Below are 24,624 nucleotides of genomic sequence, written 5' to 3'. Positions count from 1 at the left end.
ATATTATATAGAATAATGAAGAAATATCTGGGAGACCGAGCTTTGCTCGGAAAACATACACAAACTCAAAAATGCGCGTTTTTTTTCAGAAATAAGACCTAGCTAGATCAATTTATGGCCCCCGAAAACCCCCATAAGTATAGCAAATTTCATCGAAATCCTTAGAGGTTTAAAGGTATTAGATATAGAAAAAGGATACCGAAATTTGTTTTTAATTATTGATAAATAAAATAATCTCAAGCTATGAAATAAAAGATTTGTGTCGTTTAGTCATAGAATGATAAAAACGTTCAAAACGATAAAAACAATTTTTGCTGTTCTTAAACTTCTTAGTAAGAAGTCGTGGAAAAAAGTTTTCTGCATTACCTACTTCCTGGAATCGCATCCAAATATAGAAAAAAAAACATCGGGTTGCACTCCGGGAGTGCCGACAGAAGTGAAAACTCAATGACTAGTCCAAAATGTCTGCAGCACTATGTATAATTGACCCATCCTCCTTTCTATTGAAAAACTTTAGTTCCGAAATTGCTGAATGCTGGTCAGTGAGTTTGTTTAAAAATCGAAATTCAAATTTGTAGCGTTAATTGTTTAAAATTCGAATAGAAATTGTAAAGTTACCTTGCAGACCTCGCATCTAAATAATTACCGTAAAACGGGGTCAACAGAAATCGCGGGGTGAATAGGGAAATTTTGAACTTTTTCTTTCAAGTTGTATTTAAAAACCGGCCAAGTGCGAGTCGGACTCGCACACACACGAAGGGTTCCGTGTCCGTACCAATATCTATAAAAACGGCCACCCATCCAAGTACTGACCCCGCCCGACGTTGCTTAACTTCGGTCAAAAATCACGTTTGTTGTATGGGAGCCCCACTTAAATCTTTATTTTATTCTGTTTTTAGTATTTGTTGTTATAGCGGCAACAGAAATACATCATCTGTGAAAATTTCAACTGCCTAGCTATCCCGGTTCATGAGATACAGCCTGGTGACAGACAGACGGACGGACGGACGGACGGACGGACGGACGGACGGACGGACGGACGGACGGACGGACGGACGGACAGCGGAGTCTTAGTAATAGGGTCCCGTTTTTACCCTTTGGATACGGAACCCTAAAAACGTACATCTCTAAAATTAGATTTTTTGGAATGTAGTAGACTATTTATTCTCTCCATTGATACCAAAATAACTTAATACAACTGCCTAAAAGTTAGATTTTTTTGACTCTAAAGTAAGGTCTCGCCGAGGTAAGAAATGAAGCCTGTCTGAACTTTGTTCCAGCAGTAAATGTTTTGACATTAACTAAGTAAAAGTTAGCTAACCTGGTAATAAAGTATCTGTAGTACCTAAATAATTCATAATATTACTAATTTTCTCTACAAGAAGCGTTTTTTTGCAAAAAACTAATAACAAGCAATTTTACGTCATAAAGGGGTCAGTGGACACGCATATGGGGTGAATAGTTACGCCATAGGGGGTGATTAGATACAACAAAGGGGTGTAAAGACACGCCTTGGGGGTTAAAAGACACGAAAAATATATTTTGTGTGAAATAGCTGTTTAACAGATATATATACCATTTGCCAATAGAGTATCAGCATAATAATTATCAAATTCAATGCCTATGACAACTAAAACTTAATATTTCTACTCACCCCTTTCTTGTGTCTATCGACCCCGTTTTAAGGATATGGAGAAAACAGGTGGTTTTCTTTGATTTTCTCTGAATTGGGTCGGTAAAAAATTATTTCACAAATGCAAAATTGAAGAACTAACCAAGATACTAGAACATACAAGAACAAGATACTTTGATAATTTGGATTATTGGCGAAAATCGTCCTTGAAGTTGAAAATCGTGTCTTTTCACCCCGTTTTACGGTATATTTGGTCATGATATTTTGAGTTTTATTCACCTGTACTACTAGTACTAGAGTTCACTTTTATTAGCGATTTCATCAAGATGTAGCTTTATTGAATTATATTTGAGTGATATAAAGTTAGAATGTAACTGTGAGATCCTCGTATTTCAACCCGTACAAGATCATTGAGTTTTTTTTTATTGATTTAAATGCCATTTAAATGAGTGGCCATGTAAACGTTACGGTCACGTGATCGCGTTACGCGTTACGCTGTCTCGAGTTTATAATTTTTTCCCCACCTCAAAAAGTGCCCAGCGCCGCTAAAGAAGTTTTCACTTCAAAAAGAGGCTGGTGTGTAGGTACCCAGCTTAACACGAAACAAATACTGGCCAAAAAATCAATCTACATACAAAATTGAAACAAATTTTAACAATGCTTCAATTCGCCACATTCGCGCGAGGCAGGAAAGACCCGGATCGTGCGTTAGGGACGTGACGAATTTCCTGCAAAATACAGAACAAAAGGTTTTCTTTTGTGCCTGCTTTAATTGCAAATGAGGAAGCCTTTTCTGGGGTGTGTGAATAAAATATGATAGAAACATAGACTACTACGTCTTACATACCTAGCTACTCCTCATTATGAAGAATAATTATATTTACCTAGGAAGTATCGCGGTCACTATTCATAGGCAATATTTATTTTACTAAATTATTATTCAGAGCCCACGGTATCCCACTGCTGGGCAAACTCTTATAATAAATACAATACAAAAAGGATTAGCCTCCCATAGAAAATGGACCAGCCAAAATGTATGAAACAGCCAAATTGTTTTTTCGCGATTTCGGTTTTGGTCCCATTGTAAAAGTTGCTCAGTATAATCCCAAAACCTCCCTGGCAACGGTAATGCAGGTAATTTTTTAGCCACCGTGTATATGTTGACGGCGAGGCATCGCGTTTTCCTCATCTAGTTTGTATGAAATCTGTGTGAATGATTAAAAAGCGGCGTGTTCTTTTGATTTGTTCCCAATGAAGAAGATTTTATTTGCGAGAAAGTAATATTAAAGAAATAATATACTACCTATGAGATTACAAGGCTTGAAAAGTATAGGTATAATAAAGGACGAATCACGCTAGACCGGGCCGTGCCCGGGCCGAGGCGTCCGACATGTCATTTTCTATAACGACTAATCGGTGATCACATGGTGCTTTCCATAGAAAACGAAGCGCCGAAGCTCATTAGTATAGGACCGACACATGGTATCTTTTCCCGTGGAACGTCACATAATACGTATAATACATGATATGACCACACGCGACTTTAATCCTTCAACAAATGATGCCGTGTGACGTTCGTCATTCGCCACGCGTCGTATTCGACCCTCGTCAGGGTTAGCCTGCTTATATCGCTTTATCCCGTAATCCTGCTTTTGTTGAGATTTTATTTAGCACGATAGATGGTGTCTGCTGTGACTGCCAAAGGCCTGTGCACACCGGATGCGTGTGCGCAGACGTGCATGTGCGCGTTGTAATATACAGATCCTTGTGAGAGACGGCACACCGCTTGCGTGACGTGTGCGTGCACGTCTCCAACATTTTAGCACATGCTCTGACCCATAGTCTAATAAAACATGGTCTTCTCTTCCCAGAGTGACACAAGCCTACGTCACAATAACATTGCCACTTTGTATAGCGCTGTTGCATATTATCATATAGCGCTGTCTCATGATGACGTAGGCTTGTATCAGTCACGTGGTCGGAAGAGACTACCAGGCGGAGTATATTATTATACCATGCTCTGACCTTAAGTTTGCTTTTATTTCCCAATGTCAATGGAATCAAGAAATGCAATTTCTTCAACCAGAAACGTCACTTTTGACACTGACATATCACCCAACAAACAATTTGGTCGTATATCAAGTAGCTATACGACTTGAAGTATTATAAGGGTGGCATAACGGTCGTCATTTTGACTAATGGTGCATTATGCAACTAAATAGTCGGATAAACTTATTGTCGTGTAGCAAGGTCGAATAAATGTTTATTCTACCATTTTATACAACTAAATAGTCGGTGAAACTTGTAGTCGTATAGCAAGGTCGAATAAACGTTTATCTACCATTTTATACGACTAATAGTCGGTAAACTTATTGTCGTATAGCAAGGTCGAATAAACGTTTATTCTACCATTTTATACGACTAATAGTCGGTAAACTTATTGTCGTATAGCAAGGTCGAATAAACGTTTATTCTACCATTTTATACGACAGTCGTATAGTAGGTATCACTACGACTCCTATAGAACTTTCTTACACGACAGTTGGTCGCATAGAGGTCCTCATTTTTACGGTCGTAATAATGTCGTATTCACGACAATTTTGTGGTATGAATAACCATTATGCGACTTTTAAACTACTAATAGTTGCATACACGTCGTAAAAGTGTTCTTTATAGAACAGTCGACTAACTGTTACAATGGCGACCCCTATCCGTATTTAAGTAGCAAAAGTGCTATTATACTAAGTACCGCTATTCAATCAACAGTCGAATAGATGTGGTAAAATAAACTTTTATACAACTTTTGAAAAGCTATGGCGACTATTCCAAATCAAACGTATAGATTATACAACCTCAAGTTGTATAACTGTCCTATAAGGCATCTGCTTAATAATTAGTTAATTAAAATAATTAAATAAGTAAGAATTTTAAAAGCGCATCAACAATTAGTTATAAACTTATATAGCAAAAACATCAGTAAATTTAACTGCGCAGTAGTTTACAGATATAATATACACTTTTGTCTCCTATATAATAAACCACCAACTTAAAAAAAATGGCTACTTATATCTTCTTTCAAAGATACAATTCCACACCACTTGCTGTTAATATTGATGTCATTTTTGACACAAGCCGAAGCGGAACTTGCGTTGATGAAATAAGTTATTTATACGACCTTCAAGCGGCAATAACTCAACTTAAAGTCGTATAAATATCGTATTTCTCACCACTACTCTTCCTTAAGTCGATTAAGCGTCGTAGTAGTTACTATTTATACGACGAAGTGTCGAATAGGCGACGCATATACGACGACTATGCAACGAAATAGGTATTAAAACGACCATTATTCAAATTTTTTACGACTTTACGTTGAATAAGCTGCGCCCAAATCGCGTCGTATAAACGTATATACGACGTTTATACGACCATAAAATTTGGTCGTATAAACCTAAATTTTGCCTCAAATTGTTAGTTGGGCAGTATCATATCGGAAACAGATCTATACTCTGCATCTTTAGGTATTTAAAAAGAGTAAACAAAATCTACCCTCAAATGGTTCCTTAAGCCAGTTGAGGGTAGACGAGGACATTACATGATCAAATAATGTAGGTTAAAGTCAGGTCGTTCAGTGACTGATCCATGCGGTTTTGTATTTGGTTGGTTAACCAATAAATGTTATAACTACCCGAAAATTTACATATTGTTTGTTTACTTTTATTTAAATACCTAAAGATACAGACTATATAATAACTAAAACTGGAATTGGCCCGTGGGAAGTCTCAAGGATTTGGATTCATACAGCAGCTGCATAGTGCACTCGCTTTGTGGAATAAATTTAATATTTTGGTAAACTAAGTATGTGCATTTAAATAACAAGCAGGTAAAATGCACGGAAAGGAATTTATGCTATCTCACTGCGAATATTTCAGTAGGAATCCACTTGGTTGTTTCTTAAACCATTTTTCTGCTAATAATTTTTAACAAATTACTTTATTTTTATGATAATATCTGGGAGACCGAGCTTTGCTCGGAAAACGTATAAAAACTCAAAAATGCGCTTTTTTCCAGAGATAAGACCTAGCTAGATCGATTTTTCGCCCCCGACCCCCATATAGGTAGCAAATTTCATCGAAATCATTAGAGCCGTTTCGGGAACCCCGAAGTATATATAAACATATATAAATAAATATACAAGAAGATACAAGGCAAACGAGCAGACGAATCGTCTGATGGTAAGCAATTTCCGTAGCCCATGGACACTTGCAACACCAGAGAGGTACGCTCTTTTCTTGAAGGTTTGAAGGTCATATCGGTACGATAATACCGCGTCAATAATCAATTATCGATATTTTTCAAAACATATCGACTTTTTATACAGGTTTTTATAAAATCTCCTAATCGATTATTTTGAAACCTCCGATTTTATTTTCGACATGCCTTTATTGAACTCATAGCCTGCAGTAAAAGAAGTACCGTCAACCGGAGTGAATAGGGATAGCTGGGGTGAATAAGGACAAAACTTAAAGTGTGATTTACCTGACTATTTCTTTAAAAATACCCACACAAATTGTATCATACAAAATCTACTGTTATTTTCAATCGAATGATACAATTTATTTGCTTTTTTTAAAGAAATTGTCAGGTAAATCACACTTTAAGTTTTGTCTCTATTCACCCCAGCTATCCCTATTCACCCCAGTTGACGGTCTTATTCCACTAATTATATGTCAGTTAAACAGTTCATGAGGAAAACGGCTTTATCAGTAAAGAGCCATGAAAACTTAAAGAGAAAAAACATTCATATAAATAGCTGCCCGTCGCTTCTGTAGTACGAGAGCCATGCAGGTAAATTCATGTTCGTTATTTAACACAATTTCCCTAATAATTGTAACGCAAGGTCCCTTACTTTAGGGATTTTTATTGGTTGATCTTAACTTTATGTTTAACTAACAAAATGCAATAGAAATATTAATTTAAAGGAACCCAAAAAAACACGCCGTAGAGACCGTATGAATGTTTTTTACGTCCATCGATGTGTCTTAATTCTCTGCGTATCAACATAGACATAACAATAAAAAATAAAATAAACGATTTTAATTTTTAACAAGCAGAAACGTCTGTTAACGATGCAACTAAGCTTAGAATAAATTTAAAAGTCATCCAATATCATAATCTTGTAAAAAGAAAAAAATATTAAATAAAATTACTATGTCGAGTGGGTTTTTATTTATAGGGACTCAGTTTAAGAGTTCTTTGATATTTTTTCAGTTCTAAGAACCAGCAACCATTTCTCACTGTGAACAAACTGTCGGGATACCTTTTTTATATACTTTGTTTAATTTAATTCCAAAGGGTTTCTTATTACAAGTTTTCCTTTGTAATAACACAAATCCTCTACATTGCACGTTCGCGCGTTCATTATTATTTGAGATAAAGATAAAAATATTTATTTGCAAAAATGTAGTGGTAAACATAGTTGGACAGTAGGTAATTTCAGTGCCTAGGTACATTTATTTACTTAAAGAAGCATGCAAACTTTCCTCATTAACTAGGTACTATAACTAAGTACATACATATAAAAAGTTGTTAATAAGAACACACATATATTAATTAATTTCTATGGTCTCTTCCTGTATCTAGTTTACTCCTGGACTATAACTAATAGCCCGTAAGGAGGTCTGATTAAAGTAAACACTTAAGTAAGCAGTTCCTTTGACGGTATTTTTATGGTATTAATGGTTACTTAAAGTGAAGCTATAAAACGATATTGCTAATTTTACAAGTACTATAAGCGTAAAAATTAATGATGATATGTAATGACGAGCTTTTTGTATGAGTATATCTCGGACATTAATAAAATGTCATTATAGGTTAGCTATGGATCATAAGACGTATTTTTAATTAGATAGAAAACTGGTTTTCATCACACTTGCTTGAAAAAGATCTTATTTCATGCAGGTGTACTGAAGGACAAAGGACAAAGGGATTTACGGATTGTGAAAAAAAAAAGCTATAACTCCCTAGGGTCTTTAATTCCCTCCAGCTTAGCTAACTAGAAAAAAAAATTGTGTGTTGTTAAATATATTTCAAGACATAAGAGCGAATTTGCAATATTTCGAGCGATTAAAGTATAAGGTCGAATACCGCACCCAATACGCAAACTTGTTAATATGATTACTGAAAACAACTCTCGAACGTTTGAAAGGCCTAAGGAGTAAATCTTGTAAATTTATTATTATTGGGGCATAAAAACGTGATTTATGGGATTATGGGCTCGGTAACACGAGACCGTGTTGAGTTCAGTCTTTAGGTTTAACTCGTGCTAAACGCCAATTAAGGGCAGGTTTATTCCTAAATCCCTTTAATAAGGAGAGGAAACTGATCCTTTCGCCACGCCACGAAAATTCTCCACATCACACATTCGGCACATCGTAAAATACTTGCATGTTGATGGTTTTTACTGCGCGAAACTAAAAAACCGGCTAAGTAAGAGTCGGACTCACGGACTAAGGATTCCGTACCATTACGCAGAAAACGGCAAAAATATCACGTTTAATCTTAAATATTTATTTTATTTTGTTTTTAGGGTTCCGTACCCAAAGGGTAAAACGGGACCCTAAAGATAAAGATAAAAGATAAAGATATTTATTTGCAAAAATGTAGTGGTAAACATAGTTGGACAGTAGGTGATTTAAGTGCGTACATTTACTTAAAGAAGCATGCAAACTTTCCTTATTAACTAGGTACTATAACTAAGTATATACATATAAAAAGTTATAGAACAATAATAACTCACATACTAATTAATTTATGTCCTCGATATACAATATATTATAATTATTATCCATCATCATTATTTCCATTACTTATCATATATATTCATTATTCCTATTACTAAGACTTCGCTGTCCGTCCGTCCGTCCGTCCGTCCGTCCGTCCGTCTGTCACCAGGCTGTATCTCACGAACCGTGATAGCTAGACAGTTGAAATTTTCACAGATGATGTATTTCTGTTGCCGCTATAACAACAAATACTAAAAACAGAATAAAATAAAGATTTAAATGGGGCTCCCATACAACAAACGTGATTTTTGACCAAAGTTAAGCAACGTCGGGAGTGGTCAGTACTTGGATGGGTGACCGTTTTTTTTTGTATTTTTTTCGTTTGTTTTTTTTTTTTGCATTATGGTACGGAACCCTTCGTGCGCGAGTCCGACTCGTACTTGCCCGGTTTTTTAGTATTTGTTGTTATAGCGGCAACAGAAATACATCATCTGTGAAAATTTCAACTGTGACATACAGACAAATGAACGGACAGACTGACAGGCCGAGGGACAGACGGACAGTGGAGTCTTAGTAATAGGGTCCCGTTTTTACCCTTTGGTACGGAACCGTAAAAAACAATCTTGAACGCAAAATAATTAAGTTATTGAGAAGAGAAATGCATTTCTTATGAACTGTTTTGTTATAGATAAGGCTATTTATAAGGTTTTATTCATCCAAAAATAATATTTATACTATAGGCATATTTAATTAGGAAAACTAAATATTTTATCAATAGTTTTCATTGGCTGAAACTTTGGACTACGATTTGGATCGGATATGTCGGTGTCAAAAGTGACGTTTCTTCAAACAAAAACGTCACTTTTGACACTGACATATCCGATCCATACCGTATCTGTAGGCCGACCGTTTAACTCAGTCCGCGCCTGCGCGGTGCGGGGGCGACGGGGCGGGACGACTAAGGGTGGCGGGGAAGGTGCGGGCGCCGTAAGCCTGCCGCTCGCACCTTCCCCGCCACCCGTAGTCATCCCGCCCCGTCGCCCCCGTACCGCTCAGGCGAGGACTGAGTTAAGCGGTCGGTCTATAAATCTTAATATTTGACGTATCTTAAAGTTCGAATCAGATAGTAAGTTCGTGTGAATTAAATTTCACGTATCTACCTAATTTTTTTTACTTGGCCTTAACGAGGGAATAAGGTAACTTACGCCCTTTATGCGTAAACATACGGTCATTTAGTAATAATGCGAGCTTATTGATCCTTCGAACCTTGGAACAAAGGATACTAAAAAGAAAACACAAATTGAACTGACAATTAATCATAATTACCATAACTTTACTCTCGAAAGTGTTTGTGTGTGTGAAGTTACGTGATTTGAAACATTGTTTTTTTTTGGTACCATATTGTTTCATGTACTTTTAGTTATTTTAATAATCTATAAATTGTATATACAGATGTCAATCACAATGAAAAAATCTGATCAACTCTGGCCAACGAACCCACATCCTTGGATTGCCGATCCAATGCGTTACCAATTCCGCCAGCTGACCATCCGTCAATCAACGTGAATTTAGTCATTGCAACTGTGACAACGTCACTAGCGACATCTGCATTCTACGGTTCACAACCTTAAGGACTTAAACAATAACTAACACTAATTAACTTTAACTTTACGGTTTTTAAGAAATTGAAAAAGACACAAATATTAAGACAAAGTTGCAATTTTCAGCTTTCGTGACATTATTTTCTTGGAACTATTAGGTATTATAATCTGTGGTCGTAGCTCAGATTACATAAATTAAGCCAAGGATCATTAGAACCAATCGAAAACCAACGGCGTTACCTACTACAATATATACCTATGTATATTTGTAGTAATGTGTATTCAAAACTTGCATTTCATAAATTTTATGGATCGTACATTTTTGCTTTTGTTTATCATTCATCGTTACTTCTGTCCTACTCATTTCCTCAAAGGTTAACTGGAAGAGATCCCATACAGGGATAAGTTCGCCTTTGTTGTATTTAATTCACCCTGTAACTGTGTTTCTCGTGTTTTTATTTCTATGTACAAAAAAGTACATACATATACAATAGAACGTATTACCGCTGCTCCTCTAATAAAGGTAGCATTTCTCAGGGTGAATAATTGAACAATCTTCGTTAATAATCACAATTTCAGGAAGTTAGCGTTGAAATCCGAGTTTCCTTATTTGACTGTAATTTAATTCGAAACTTTGCCAATTACTAGATTAATCATGGGAAAAGGGTTGGCAGGTCGATTATAATTTTCATAGTGGTATAAATTAAAGGGTGGTATGTACAAGCGGGCGGAGCGGCGGCGGAAAGTGCCGAAATTATGTAACGTAAATATATAAGCCTCGGTAGAGTACCATTTTGTACCATTTGGAGTTGAAACTCTAGGTCCAGCGCGCAAAAGTTTTTTGCAGAAATCGCGAAGCGTTTGGTTGATGTGACTGGTGACCGAAGAGCTGGCGGCTTCCTCGCACAACGTATCAGCATTGCGATACAGCGAGGAAATGCCGTCAGCGTCCTTATAGTCCAATGCCTCAAGCCTATTTTAGATTTAAGCTAGTTATTAATTTATTTTAGTATTTGCATTGTACAAACAGCAACACTCCTAACTGTAGAGTTGACGTCAAAGATATGTTTACATTTTTCGCCTTATTACAAAGGAGTAAGGTGCAAAAGTGTAAACATATCTTTGACGTCGAATGTACATCGGTGGACCTTATTACAAAAGGAATAACGTCCACCGATGTACAGTTAACAGTGTGTACATCAATAAGAAATCATTTTTCACTCATCCCTCCCCCGCTTCTGCAAACTTTGTGGTGTTGAAAAACTAAAAAAATTTAGTTTTCTCTTAACGTATCTTTTAAAAAAGAATACCATTTTTATTCATAAGCAAACACAAACAAATATGTGTGTAGTTTTTAGAAACAGTATAAAGTAAAGTTTTCATTATCAAGTCAATAACAGGTAGCTACAAATATACAGTGAAGCAGAGGAAATAAGTTGATGACGTCAATGGTAAGCAGGTGCCATCGATAATGACCTAGGAACTAGAATAAATACCTAACCGTATATCTGAACTTTAAGACATTGACACTATGTGAACTTTGATTTCCATGTTTATAGTTAGATAAAAAAAGATTTAGTTACACAAATAAAAGTTGGAAGTGTATAAGTAGAATATAGGTGGAATATAATAAACAGAAAAAAGGGGTCTGGCTATCCTATTTGCAAATTCCCAAGAGATTCCGTTTAGCTGTTTTGGTTATATAGACTTATAGATGGACCTCGGCACTGGTTACACAGTCACCATAAATGAAATGCTAATAAAGCGGAATTTACTAGGAATTTGCGAAAAGATATGATAATACAATATGGGTCAAACAGATCACTGTGTTATGTCTTTCCTGTAGACATACACAAGAGTTAAGGGCTATAAAGGTTAATTTTCTTATTTAACCCTTATCCACGTGAAAAGCTCCTCCTTTTATTTAGAGAACTATGATAAAATCATTGCTTACATGCCCACAAGCTGTTAACTATTGCCCACAGGAGAGAAAAATGTACTGTTCGCGATAACACACTAGTTTACAGTTGTCTACAGGAAAGACATAACACAGTGATCTGTTTGACCCATATATTTGGGTAATGGAATTTATTTCATAATTAAAAAAATACAGAAACTAAACATAAAACTAATTAAAAACTAAACTTAAATATAAATATAAACTAAATAAGTATAAAATAGATTGCCTACTGAAGCCCGTCCTGGGCTGCCCCCGACGCAAAAGTGCCCATCACCCTTTTGGATAATTAATTATATTATATTATATGTCATCTACATCAAAGTCAGTGACTTCAAATTTCATTAACAAAATATTTATGTAGTTGCTTAAGAGGCCGTGTACGATTTTAGAGCAGAAATGTGAAATTGATGGATTTCGTCGTTGAAATTGTACACCCTTTGTTACGTAATATCTAAATAGCAAGTATTGGTTTCTATTAGCACGTCTTCTCATCTTGGCTTTTAATAATGAGGTCGCGAGCGTGCGTCTCCGGTAATACATGACGAGAAGGGGCAGTTTTTAAAAATTCATCAAAAAATTATGGTAGTAATTAAATTATACTAAATGATGTATAAGAACAGTTTCAGGAAATGTTGTCGATTGTTTAAGTATCAAAATTACGTTGAAATGAAGTCGAGTTTCAAAGAAATTGTCACTTGTTTTGAAGTAATTTCTGGAGAAAATTGATTTCGTCTATCTTTCATTTACACTACCTCAAAGTCATAATATCAAAAATGTAGTCCGATAAAGTACAAGTACAGGATATGTGTAATACAAAATTACCATTTTTGGCAGTCGAAATTTACAAATAAGAGCTTTAAAATCTGTGTTTTACGGGCGTTTACCTAAACGTCCATCAGAAAAAAAAAACATTACTAATTTAGTGAGTCTGTTTTCAAAAAAATGATCTGAAAAAGTACAAGATAAGAAGACGTGCTAATAGAAACCAGTACTTGTTATTTCTATCTGGTAGCAGTGTAGAATTTCTTCGTCAAAATCTATCAGTTTTACATTTTTGCGACTAAAATAGTATACGGCCTCTTAACATCTGTGTGAAAAATATGATTTGGAGAGATCCTAACGCAAGTGAAATGAGCGAGCTGGTAATAAAGTGGTCACACTAAACTTCTTCATTATCCTTTTATTTGTGCAAGCCGACGTATCATAATCGGACTTAAAAACTGTACCTCCACTTTTTATATGGACTTGGATATTTTGGATATTTTTTTACGCAATTTCTTATCCTTTTGATCTTTTTCATTCTAGGTTAACGAAAGATATTTAAAAGATTTGCATATGGGAACCTTGTCAATATGGAAAAAAAAGCTTTGACTTTTATTCCGAAAGCATTTTTGAACCCGACCTCGTGATTGACATTAAAATTTACAGCACAAAAAAAGGTACTTAAATAACTTTTTTTTTAATCCAATGACACTATTGGGTGTTGTATTTGACAGCAGTGCGTCGCGAATCGTACAGTGAGTAGTCTTTAACGCGGGACAAAAATCTAATAATAAACAAGTCTACCAGCCCGTCTGGATGTTTTGTTTCCGTCTGACGTGTTTCACTTTATTCCCGTATTCGTGTATTAATAAACCAAGGTCCGTTAGAGGGGATTATTATGTCTGGGTGTCTATCACTTTTGTTTCAATAAGATTTAAGACGCAATTTGTTAATGAAGAAATCTCTAGTGCAGTTCAACAAGAAATTGAAATAATGGATCTAAAAGCGAATCACAATGACAACACTAGTCGGCTTGTCTGGTGGATTCTAAATATAATTATAATATTGACACATAACGTAACAAAATATTAGGGATCATTATTACTATTTACTATAATAATTTAATTTATATTATTTTCAGTTCTTTTAGTTTTTTAATAATATTTGAGCAATACGGTTCTACATTACTTTCTGTACAACCCTCCTTATATTATAGTTTGTTAAAGGACTGTCTCATTTCAATCATAGACATAGAGAATCATACTATCTTTGTCTGACACTATAGTTCGTTTTTTTTAGCATTAGAAAGAACTAAGTAAGTGATCTTGACATGTCTTTTAATTGAAAAACGCCTTTTAAAAATCAATAACTATTACTTATGAAAGCAGAAGAATATAAATGATCGTATTAGATTCATAATTGTTACATATTTGCCGTGACTTATTTTTAAAACGTGTTTTTCAATTAAAAGACACATCAAGATTGTTTACCTTTTTTCTAATGCTAAAAAAACGAACTATAGTACTAGCACCCAAAAGCAAAGGATGACTATAGTTTTCCGGGTTCTTACTGACTGACAAATTGGTTTGACCAACTATATTTACTTAAAACATAACATTGAAGACATCGAATTTTGTGCGCATTTTACATAGCAATATTTAAGAGTTCGAAAATCGACAAGCAAATGAAACAAAAAATGAATCTTTTTTTAAATGCAAACATAACGGGACAACAGCCTGCCTCATGTTTTACACTCCCAAAATGAAGAACAACTTTCCAAATTACTATTTTCGAGTTCGAAACAATGGGATTTAAAGCAATAAAAATAAAACAAAATCTTCTTCCGTATGTATTTATACGGACCTGTAAGTTTGTTCCACGAGTTTTGGGTTAAAAACTCTTTTGGAATTGCCGGGCCATGCATTATTAATTTATTTTTTAAGTCAACACAGGGGAAATGTTTTCTTAAACTGTTACCATGCTGTGGACTTGTCGGTTTGATGTTTTGAGAGCGCTGTTTGGGTACATGCACCGAAAAAAATAATTTTCTACAATACTACCAGAACGTATAGTAATTAAAAATATAGTTATACCTACTAAAATCCGGTAGTAATAACAAAAAATGTTGTATCGTGTAAAACTTGTTTTTTAAACATCACTGTTTGATTCTAGTTAAATGCAATTTAGTACTGCTTACAATTTCGTTGTATATGTAAAGATGCAAGTGTTGTAAATATTAAACGTTTGTCTCGTTTAATATATGCATCGTAACACTAACTATTGATATGTAAAAATAAAGATACGAGTGTACACGTTACAAGTTATTATGTTGTGGTTACTATAATGCATTGTAGTCTGAACGAATCAAACAGTTGTGCCAACACCACGGTGTATGCGCGGGTGGCGGGGGGCGGAGAAAGGAATTGCGCAAGTCACAGAACGGCAGCCATTACGCCAGCGTCTTACGTTCCGGCCGGTCGATGTTTTATTTACGTAGATCCTGTCCATAATTTTATTGTAAACTAGTACAAGTGTATAGTATAAGTGCGTGTTGTTTGCGTGTTGCTGACACAGTGAAATGTGCGGGCTCCGATTAAGGAAAAGTCCTCCCGCACCGATGTGGATAAGGAGGGATTCACACTGGTGGAAAGGAAACGCAAGGCGCGCAGGGCGCACTCGTAAAACTCTGTGTGGCACTGCGGAGCCGGTTAATTCTGGCCTACGAGTTGCGACAACGAGTAAGGCGCTCTACGTGTCTCGCCTGCATTACTCCGCCGGGGCCGACGAGGTGGTGGAGTACGTCCGCCGGAAGACTGGCTACACGCTGAGGGTGCACCAGCTACAGTCGCGTCACTATGTGCACTTCAGTTCATTTATAGTGCGCGTGCCGCGGCCTCTGCAGGACACCATCGCAAGCGCGGACTTCTGGCCGAAGGGTGTGGTGTTTCGGCGGTTCCGGGGCAACCTGCCGAATCCTACGCCGAGTCAGACGACGCTACGGAGCCACGCTGTTACGTTGTCGCCCAAATCCAATGTTTAATTTGTATGTCATTTTTGTGTCTATTGTTTTCTTTGTGGAGACAAAATGTTTTTTTCTTTTGTAGTGTCACAGTGCCTTGGTTTTACTGTAATGCTGTGTTACTTATTTGATCAATAAAATAAAATAAAATAAGTGTGCTTAAACACTTGTCTGTATTTACTAGAAGAGCAGTGTACTGGTTATATATTGTTCACGTAACCAGAACCCACTGTGCTGAAGGGACTTCTAAACGGGCCATATGTTCACTGCAATATGTGGCCGGCAACTATTAGTGTCCCTCTCTAACATGTGAGTAAGAGGACACCAATAGTTGCCGGCCACATATTGCAGTGAACATATGGCTCGCTTAGAAGCCCCATTAGCACAGTGCGTTCTGGTAACGTGAACAATATAAAACCAGTACACCGCACAAATCGTTCAGTTACATATACTGAATACCTTGTTATAACAACAGGACAGGAACGTATATGTTACTGTATTATTTAGTAACCATTAACAGACCGGCTAGTTGGGTTTACTAAAAGTCTTATACCCACTACTATACTTTAATTTAACATAACTTGTTAAATTTAATTTAACAAGAATGGTCTGGTTATGTTTACAAAGTGTCCTGTCGTCACATATACAACAAGACAATATAGTACAGCTAACCAGATTCTGGTTACCAGTACCAGGTTTTTTTTCAGTGTGTTTGTTTTATTTATTGTTTAAAAACTTATTTTCTGCAGACAAGTCTTGAATCGTATCTCCTACTTTAGCACTACATGAAATGAAATGAAATGAAATGAAATGAAATGTATTTATTTGTCAGAATATGGTACATTGATGTGATCTTAAATTAGAATGAATGCAAGTTCCATCATATTCTACCGTGAAGTCGGTGTACAAATATTTTTACTTATATCTAATTCTTACATATATATCTTTGGTTTACACAATATATTAAAATATAACTAGGTACAATCAAACAGCTAAACTATGAAGCTAATCAGTTTGATCCAGAAACTCTTTTACACTATAAAAACAATGCTTAAGTAGGTAAGAATCTAAATAATGTTTGAACAATGTGGTTGGTTTGTTTTTTAGATCATCAGGTAACTTATTATATACCTTTATTGCCATAAAGTAAACATTTTTTTGAAATAATACCAAGTTGGATTTTGGCAGAGTTAACTTGTGCTTCCATCTGGAATTTGAACCATAGGCCTCCTCTCTGGTTTTAAAGAATTGAGGGTGCTGTTTTACTAATAGACAACATTCCTTAATATATATACATGGCAATGGTAATATTCTTAATCTAATAAATAATGGCTTACATGGTTCTAGGTATCCAACTTGACTCAATATTCGAATACACTTTTGACATTGTATTGCAATTGTTGTATCGTCAGCAAATAGTAAGCATGGATGGCTGATGCATTGTGGAAGATCGTTAATATAAGCTAGAAATAGAATTGGGCCTAATATACTCCCTTGAGGTACCCCACTGATGTTTGTACGGAAATGTGACCTATAAACCTTTTTTTCACCTTTATTCAGTGAAGTAATTTCTGTGCATTGCTCCCTATTTTTTAAATAACTTTCTATCCAAGTATATGCATTGCCTCTAATTCCATATTTTTCTAATTTGTATAGAAGGTTTTCATGACAAACAAGGTCGAAAGCCTTAGTCATGTCTAAAAATAATACTGCTATGGGGATTTTATCATTCAGGCTCTCGGTTATTAATTTTATAAGTGAAAATGCTGCTAAGGAAGTAGAGCTGTTCTTTCGAAAACCATACTGAGCAGTGCTTAGTACATTATATTTATTGAAGAAGTCATTTATTTTTATCAGCATCACCTTTTCAAAAACTTTTGATAAAACTGGTATTAACGTGATAGGTCTATAATTATCTAAACTAGTTTTGGGTCCCTTCTTCAATAAAGGTTTCACTACAGAAAACTTCAATTTGTCTGGAAATTTTCCCTGTTCCATAGATAAATTTATAATGAAAGTAAGCGAGGGCGTTAGAGCATCAACGCACATTTTAATTATTTGAGTATTAATTTCATCGTAACCAGCTGATTTTGTGTTTCTGAGATTTAGTATAATCTTTCTGGTGAATTCTTCAGAGATGGGTGTCAAGTACATACTATTTGTGATATTTTTTATTGAGCTTCCCATATTCACATCATTGCTACTAGCGACTTGAGTATCTGTCTTTTTTCCTGCAACATCCACGAAGAAATCATTAAATATGTTGCATATGTCACTTGGATTATCATAAATCATATCATTAACAATAATTGTGTCCGTACAGCTAATACTGCTTTTTGATTTAATCGTTTCTTTAATAACTTCCCATGTTGCTTTACACTTATTTTCCGATTTCTGTATATAGCGCCTATTGTTAAGTTTCTGAGCACTCAACATGCATTTCTTTAAAATTTTACTATATTGTTTATATATTAATCTATTGCTGGTTTTACTATCTGTACTCATATTGCATCGCAAGAATAGGTTTCGTTTTTGTTTAAGGCTTTTTTTTAACCCTTTTGTGAGCCATCGATTTTTAACGGGTTTATTTGTGACTTTAATTCTTATTACTGGGAAACATAAATTAAAAAACAAAACAAGAGTGTCGTGAAATGAATCAAATGCTCGATCAGTATCGCTTTCCAGGTAGACGTCAGAAAAGGATAGAGCAGAAATGCAGCTATAGAACTTTACCAGATTTTCTTGGCTCATGTCTCTTTTGTACTCATGCCAGTATTTAATCTTATTTGAATTGGATTTTTTTATCGGAACATAAAGCAACTGACCAGTGTTATGGTCCGATAAAGCAAGCTCATGTACTTCCGATTCTGCTTTCAAAATATTACTTGTAATTAAATCCAGGCAAGATGCCTGTCGAGTAGGTACACTAATGTGGTTACGCATACCGTAGTTATCGAGAATAGCGTTTAGTTCATTGGAATACCGATTGATTTTTAGCATGTCTATGTTCCAATCGCCACAGATGATTATTTTTTTGTTCCGCCTACTGGTAATATCTAACAAAAGCTTATTGAGGTTGTCATAGAAAACATCTAAATCTGAGTTAGGGGTTCTGTATATGCATATAATAATAAGTTTTTGTTCAATTATTTCTACACCACACATCTCAAAGTTAAATGAAGAGGCCAGTTTTGATTTAGTTGTAATGGTTTTGTAGTCAATGCCATTCTTTATAAGAATACAACTTCCTCCCCTTTTTTTGTTTTGTCGTGAGTAGAAATCGGCCACATTATAATTTGCAAGATTTAGATAGTGTTCAGTGCCTGACATAAGAAAGGTTTCAGTAAGACATATAACATCAATATCAATATTCTGTTCCTCTCTAAATTCTTGTAAAACACACTCAAGAATATCCTTTTTGTGGAGGGCTCCAGCAATATTTTGATGAAAAACTATGAATGACTTATTCGTTTTGGGGACGAAAAAGAGATTTCTTGGGTATGTTAGATGTATTTAATCTTGGCGTACTAAGTTCAGTGTTAAACGTTTCGACTGCATTCGTGACTTCACAAACGCTTTTGGAGTTTTCGTCAATTATATTGTTACTTTGCTTGTTAACTTTTTTAAAATAATACATTATAGTGTTTTTATTTTCTGCTTGTGGAGCTTGAGGAGCTTGAATGGTAAAGTTGTTGAACTCTGATTGCCGTCTCATTTTCTCGAACAAATACGGGATTGTGCCTTTTGAGGGTTTAGTTTTAGGGATATCTTGGCCATTTATATTTTTTCCAAAGTTGTAATACTCTGTTTTATAGTCTAATTGTTCTATTTTTAAGTTAACTCTTTTGCACAAGTCTCTTGAGAACACCTTATACCTATAAAATGTTGGATTTCCTATGTTCACAAAATTAATATTTTTATTTGTACAATACTGTTGCAGCATATAGTTAAGAACATTAACATCAATATTTTTATTATCACTGATAGCTGTTACAATAATTGAACCAGCTTTAACAATTCCTAGTGCCGAGTCTAGACTATTGACAATGTCTACGATATTAGTGTCATGTTCCCCAACCGAAAGAACAATTTTGTCATTTTCCGTAAAGTAGCAATGTCTAAGTGCTTCCAGAATATACTCTGTGGATGCTCCCGGCTTTATGAATGATCGGACGTCGTATTCCTTGGAAAAAATATTATGACGCATGTAAATTAGTTTTGATGCAAGTCCCACGCACTGCTGGCCGCCGAATACGAATATAGTATGTTTTCGGTAAGTTTGGCCGCTTACATTTAGATCGTTTACTTCTTGAATAGTACATTGTTGTGATTTAATTGTTTTACTGCTGTCGTAGGCATTCGAATTAGGTTGTTGTTCAGTTAAGCAACATATATTCTGTGTAATCGTTTTCATCTCAATATAATTTGGAGTGGTGCCTAGTTTCTTTCGTTTGACTTGTTTAGGCGTTCCTTTCTTTACAGAAGCGCAGTTGTTTTCTTTAAGTAAGTTTTTAAGTACTATAATTTGCCTCTCTAATTCGGCGTATTCTTTTTTTAGCTTGCTTAATTCTGAGTTAAGATTTATTATTTCTTCATGTGCGCTGTTTAGTTGTACTGTTAGTGTAGTGATCTCATCTTTTAAGTCTGTAATTTGAGCTGTATCAATTATATTTGGTAAACTTTTGACACTGCTATTTCCAGGAGTTGAACATGCGGAGGTACTAGGTTTTGATGATTCCGATTCGAATGAGGTTTCTATTGCCTCAACGGGAGAGAGACTGGTGCATCTCTCTTCAGGCTTATTAATATTTTCCTTAACATTTACACGGGGTGATTCTCTCTGGGTTTTGAGTACTAATAGTTGTTGTTCAGAGGTAGAGGGTCCGGATCTGTCAAGTTTAGATCCAAGCCTATGGCACTTGGCGCATTTCCATGATTCTTTATGTTTTTTGTCCATACTTAAAAATCTGGTTAGAGTAACATTGGTAGTGCAGTTAAGATGGTAAGTGCAATCACACTGACAACAGGTTAAGAATTCTTTATTCGTTACTTTTAAACTGCATTTCATACACTTGCTTCGTACTTGACGGGACGTCATGTTTTGTGATGAAAAGAGAATTTCGTATTTCAATCTGCGTGAATTGGAACGCACTTTAAGCGTTTTTGAACGGAAACGTGCGCAGTGACAGTTTGCTTGTCAAATTGAAATGTCAATGTCACTATCAGACCGCTCAAACAGCTGTTTGTTTGATAACCCTTTATTTTAGTATATTATAAATCCAAATTTGGCTGTTATTTTGAATCTTTACGTGTGTGAGTGTGTAAGTGTTTGAGACCGATTCAATTTTATCAGTTTTACATAAAAAATCAGCTCACCATAGTGCCTTTTTTGGTCTTCGTTATTTGGTTGTGAATAGTGCTCTTCGTCTTACGGGTTCTATGTAAGTTTACACTTGATTTTCCTATTTTTTCATATAAAAATACACTGGGGTCAATCACAGAGATGTTTACAATTCTAGTGTCACACACACATTACTTACATACTTACATTACATTACATTAATACAGATAGAATTATAAGACAAACGTCTATCGGTTCTTCAATCTTTTATATCTATTTTTGTCCACCGGATTTTGAAAGAAATGTATACTTATTTTTTATGATTTTTTTAAACATTAACTAAAAACACTTTTTTCGTAACTAGATTGCTGTGAAGGATCTTACATATACGAAATCTACATATGTATTTAAGTTCGTCTTTGGCGTCTCGAAAAACGTGTCTAGGATTTTAATTTTACACTGATTAACACAAAAGTTATGGCCAGAAAACCAGTTGTTTGCCCTAAAATTGTTCAAATTTGATGCCAAATATCTCGAAGACAATGAACTTTGAAGTAAATATTGATACTGCTTAATAAAGCCGTTTGCTGTTAGTATGATAAGCTACAAAAAACATTAGAAAACTAATGGATTCAGATCGAAGGTCATTGGCGTGGGGCTCCCTTTAAAGAAATTGTAGAGAATTGTAAGGTGTGGTATATCGGTGGTTCCGTGGGAGTCTGCCGAATCCTACACTAAGAACAGCTGATTCACTAGCACGTTATCGTGTGTGTAACTTACTTTCTATACATGTATGCATCTCGCTCGTACTCGCATATTAGTGCGAGCAAGATGTATAGAAAGGGCACGTATTTAACCGGAGAACTAATTAATCGAATTTGGGTAGTTAAAAAAAATTGAAATGGGTACTAAAATTAATATTTTGGCCACAAAAACGGAGCCTTAAAATATATCAATATGAGATGTATTTTAATGCCGTTACAGCTTTTGATTATTTTTAGGCAGGTACCAAGTATTTATTTGGAAACTGAATTATTATATTGGAGACCATTTATGAAGCACATTTTAAAAAGAAAACGGCTATCTATTAATTCAAAAATGAAGTTCTTTTAAAATATTTTGTTTGGTCATTACACGGTCAACCTAAAACGCTCCTCCTCGCTTTGCTCGTCGTCGCACCTATCTGTTGACTCTAGCAGAACACAGTGGTAACTATTGAAATTAGTAATTAAAATTTTTAAGATCTAATAGTATAATGGCCATTAGGCGTATTTCGACTATAAATATACTGACCATTACGTATTGGTAAATTCATTTGAGGTGTTTTGTGTAAAAAGTGACCAATATTCATTAAATTTAACTGCTTTCGTGTTAAAATACTACCTAGCTGAAACGACATGCTCAGTTATGACTATAGTTGATTACTTAGATGTGAACAACTAGATGACAACTAAATTTTATGATCGCTTTACAATATTAGTTGCCAATTTATTATTTTAGTCGCCAACCTATCACTTTATGTTCCCTATATATTTTTTGGGTGGCTTGATATTGCTGCCAGTTTTTTTAATAATACGATGCTTATATTTGAGGCTAATATATATTTTTTGGCGCTAAAATATTAATGCACAGCCAAATTATATTATTGACCGAAGCGAAGCGAAGGTCTACGTTTTGACTCGGGCATTTTGCTTTCGTATGTCCGGATGTTCTCCTCTACAGGTCGCAATTCTTAACCGATTCTCGTGAAATTTTGTGACCGAATTTTATGACTAAATAAAATTTTTTTGTCAATCCGGTTTTTGGAAATTTTTAAAAATGGCGGAGTCGTGATACCTGGCGCCTAAACAAATAGTCGTATCGATATCATAAGACTTTTTTCTTTTTGAAACATGTTTACAGAGTTAATAGCAAAAAATGCAGAAAAAAATTATCGCTGGTTTAGGCGGTATTTAGATATTCAATTTTAACTAATTTAAATTTGAGAAGGAGTAGCTAAATTTCGTCAACCCATTTAAGAACTATTTGGCTCAGTTTGTAAACGTTCGCTTTTTCTGTTTGCACAGAGGGTCTGGGTTCGATCCCCAGTAATTGTATGCTGGGATATTATAACTTTTTGTATTTTTTTACACATAAATTTCGTATTGTTTTTCTTTAATTTACTATACACCGTGTTTTTATTGAATTCCGTTAACTTCGGGGTATAGTTAAGTACGTTTATAAGAACTAAATGGCATAGTTAATTTTCAAAAAAAAAAATTTTTTTTGTTTTCTTTTTTGTTTTTTTTTTTTTGTTTAAAAAGTAATTAAATGTAGCATATAGCGTTGTTGTAACACGGGCATTACATTTAACTCAACCAAACAATTGAAATCTGTGACATATCAATGTCATTTCGTACATCAATCGACCGAGATTGTACTTAAGTTTAGTAGCAAATGTATGAACTCATTCTAAACACTAATCAATATGTAAGCCGGCCCTAAGGCAAGTGTACACGCTTGTAGAGGCCTTATAGTAAAAAAATAAATTATGGATTATCTCCGAAATGGACTTAATTAGAACATCGGTGTCTTTGAGAAAGTTACTTGATTTAAGCTCAGGAATGCACCCTTGAAATTAACGGAAATCAAAAAAAACACGGTGTATTTAAAGCTCTTAGCACCATGTTATTTCAAGCTCTGCTCGCGAGGTCTACAGCTCACAGAGCCACTAGTTATATGCCCAGTGAAAGATCCTGTTAAATATTTTAGTTGCCCGGTTAATAATAAGCCTATAGAAAGTAAGTGACGCAGGCGTTAGCGAATATGTCGTGGTAAGGCTACAGGTGACGCAGCAAGAAACTCTTGTCGCCAATTAAAAAGGTGACGTTCCTTCAAACAAAAACGTCACTTATGACACTAACATATCCGATCCATATCGTATCTTTAGCAAATTTTTGACGTATCTTAAAGTTCGAATAAGGCCGCCTGTATGGCGTAAAGTATCCGCTTGAATGGACTCAGATTACTCATTCGTTACATTGTTTCAGGATATAATTACACATCCATACAATCATACATTAGTCCAGCTTCGTAAACAGGACGTTGTAATCCCGCTAATCCTTTAAACATGTTTATGTTTGAACCCCATACAAAACGTTTTCTCCCATGTTGGTCTGTGATACACTAAAATAAACTTTACTATGTATTAAATAAAGTCCGTATTGCTATGAAAAGCGTTGGTGTGATAAGCTTTTTGTAGGTAAATGTGCCAATAATAGTAAGTTTAGTTCAGAAATTGTTTAGAGAGCAGGTTAATTTAGAAGGAATTGTTTTGTATTGTTTCGTAAGTTGTAAAACATTGGCATTATGAGAGAATTGTTATAAAATCAGTCAAGTGCGAGTTTACCTCGTGTTCTGAGTGCTTTTTTTTTCGCAATTTTGGGGTTGATCCCATAGTAAAAGTTGCTCTGTAAAACCTCCCTGGCAACGGAAATGCAGTTATTTTTTAGCCACCGTGTATATGTCGCAGTCGGATCGTATAATC

General features: G+C 35.2%; 1 protein-coding gene across 1 annotated transcript in view; it reads right to left on the bottom strand.

Annotated features, from left to right (window-relative positions):
- Nucleotides 1–24,624, bottom strand: part of LOC134797790 (protein NDNF-like) — an 88,237-nt gene that overhangs the window by 53,369 nt on the left and 10,244 nt on the right. The window lies entirely within an intron of this gene.

This window comes from Cydia splendana, chromosome 15 (genome assembly GCF_910591565.1).
Source record: "Cydia splendana chromosome 15, ilCydSple1.2, whole genome shotgun sequence".
Taxonomy (NCBI): domain Eukaryota; kingdom Metazoa; phylum Arthropoda; class Insecta; order Lepidoptera; family Tortricidae; genus Cydia; species Cydia splendana.
This window is presented reverse-complemented; position numbering and strand designations above follow the sequence as displayed.